Genomic DNA, 2,569 nt, shown 5'->3' on the forward strand with positions numbered 1-2,569 from the left:
CAAACGAGTACGACCGAGAAAGACTTCTTGGGACCGGATGCGCTGAGCGGAGCTGGTCCTAAGAGATCGCAAGAGGCTTAAAAACCGGTTTGGTCTCTCTCGGTCGTACTCGGTTGCAAGAGTGTGAACGGGCCTTAACCCTCTGTCGGATGCATGGATGGATGGATGAGAACGCTTATTGAAAAGACAATTCCAAAAGACCTCCGATGACCGAAGTCATCGCAACGCGGTGAGCTTGTGGTCTGGCGTCGTCTTTTGGAGGAATTATTTGAAGTTGGTTTAAATGCAGGAAGTCAGGCCGCCTGTAGAGATGTGCTCCAACAGCGATCTGAGCACCCGAGTCTTTCGTTGGCAATCACCCTCCGGGTGCGTCCAGTCCCGAAGATTGCTCGGCCGGTCTTGCTGAAGACGAGGAGTTTGTACGTTTTGAGACCGTCGCAATCCCAGCGTATGTGATGTAAACTGGGGCACAGGTCCTCCTCCCTGCAAAGTTTGCACCGGGGTGGTACTGCGTAGGGGTGTTTCTTCTTGAGAGCATTAAGTTCTCATTTGTATTGGGAACTAGGAGTCACCTCTCCGCCGGCGCGAATACGCCGTAGCAGCACCATTTCTTTTCTTCGAAATGTGTCCTCGGGATAGGGTGTTCCTCTGGGGACGAGGATCTTCCTAGGAAACGTTTCCTTGTTAGTTGTTGCAGTTCTTCAACGAGGTCGTACGTATCTTGGTTCTCATGAGGATTGTCGTTGCGATCGCCCGGTTGTGGGCGTGACGGGCTGACGTCCGAAGGCCGGGGCTGCAGGGACCGGTGCCTGAGGTTTCTCATCGCCTGATGCGCGGCTTCGTGCGTAAGCTCGTTGCCGTTAATTCCCTCGTGTCCGGGGATCCACCTGACGCTGATCTTGGCCCCCTTGTTCCGGTATAGTTGAATTGCGGAGTCAAAGATTGCCTTTCTGGTGGGGCTAGCAGAGCACTTCTGTTGTTGAATTTCTCTAACCACTTCTTGGGAGTCTGTAAAGGGAACTAGCTGCTGGTCAGTTCCTAGGTGGGGTCTAGTAGCTTCAATAGCTTGCAGGACGGCCATGCACTCTGCATATTCTGGTGTGTGACCCTCAGTCGGAGAGCATAGGAAGCTGTTTTCTCTACATTTCGCTTTAACATTATGGTAAGTGGGAAGAAGAGAGGTAAGCTCTCGGTCCGTTGTTCCATCAGCTTTGCATAACGAGCTGGGCAAACGCGAGTCAAAATGGGTCGGGGAAAAAAAAAAAAAGAAAGTGCGCGGTTTTCCGCATTGCGTGTTGTTTCGTAATTAAAAGTGAACGCGTCTGCTGGTCCACAGCTTCACAATGGAGCAGCCCCCTGTGTTGAGCGAGAGTTTCTTTTCTTTGTGTCTGTGCGTTCATGTGCGTCTCCGTGTTTATGTATATGTGTAAGTGTGCGTCTGCGTGCGTCCGTGTGTGCGTGCGTGTGTTTTGTAATTCTGGGAAACACGTATAGTCAGGTCGCAGCCCACTCTTCGAGTGCATATGGGAATTTCAAGAGCGCGCCCTATATCTGTGTTCCTAGAGTTTGTGGATGGACGGACGTTACGTTGGCGAGAAATGTCTGGTCGCGATGTCCCTTTGTTCTGCGCGCTTAACGTTCAAGAAAGAAGAAAACCGCGGAGTTTCCCCGTAAACGACGCGTCGCATTGTGTTGCCTTGAGCCGCTCTCGCGCTGCTCACGCGCTGCTCACGCTCTGCTCACGCGCTGCACACGCGCTGCTCACGCGCCATTCAAAAGACACGTCTGCAGACCTGGTGACATAATTATCTCCGGACGTTCCTCATGCATGTTTTTTTTATGACAAACAGAACAGAACAGTCATAGACAGAAGAAACACGCCTGGGACAGTAGAGAGTTGTAGGGAACCGTTTTGGCACATCCGATACGGTATACGATTGGCCCTCCGGTACGTACTGCGCATGCGCGAGCCTTCTGCGGAGTGCGCATGCGCAGTGCGTACCGGAGGGCCCGTCGTATACCGTATCGGATGTGCTGAAACGGTTTCCTAAAACTCTCTATTGTCTGCAGACTGTCGTTTATACGGTGTATTAGCGGTGAGATCACGTCTTTACACTGCTGTCGGCGTCTATGAGGACTTTAAAAGCCTGGTCCGGTATTTGGCGTGCGTCGTCTGCGCAGCTACGTGAGCTTTCTGTTTGTCGACACCGTCGCATTCCGCGTAGGGTCGTTTGATTGACCTTCTGACGCGAGATAATCACGGTTTTTGTGGACGACCTCGTCAGAAAATGCATTTCCGGGACTCGCCGCGTTGTCGACTTTGCTTTTTCGACGCATGATCGATTTCGAGAGTTTCATTAACGGAAGAGTTGGCCTTATCCGAAAACGCGTATATTATTATTTTTTTTTTTTTTTCAAAGGTCATCTCACGGTGAATGTTTTCAATTGTTGTTGTTCTTGTTTTTTCCCTCTTCTGTCCTTCGATGTGACAGGAATCTTTTGAAGCGTGTCATTACATAGTACGTTTCCTGGCCGTTTTTCATTTTTTTTCTTTGTTTTATAAAGTCGC

The 2,569-nt window shown here is 50.6% G+C and overlaps 1 pseudogene; it reads right to left on the reverse strand.

Annotated features, from left to right (window-relative positions):
• Positions 1 to 279: 279 nt before the first annotated feature.
• LOC120848417 lies at positions 280 to 2,337 on the reverse strand (annotated as a pseudogene).
• Positions 2,338 to 2,569: the final 232 nt, after the last annotated feature.

The sequence above is a fragment of the Ixodes scapularis genome, unplaced genomic scaffold (assembly GCF_016920785.2).
Source record: "Ixodes scapularis isolate PalLabHiFi unplaced genomic scaffold, ASM1692078v2 PGA_scaffold12__126_contigs__length_90152505, whole genome shotgun sequence".
Classification (NCBI taxonomy): Eukaryota; Metazoa; Arthropoda; class Arachnida; order Ixodida; family Ixodidae; genus Ixodes; species Ixodes scapularis.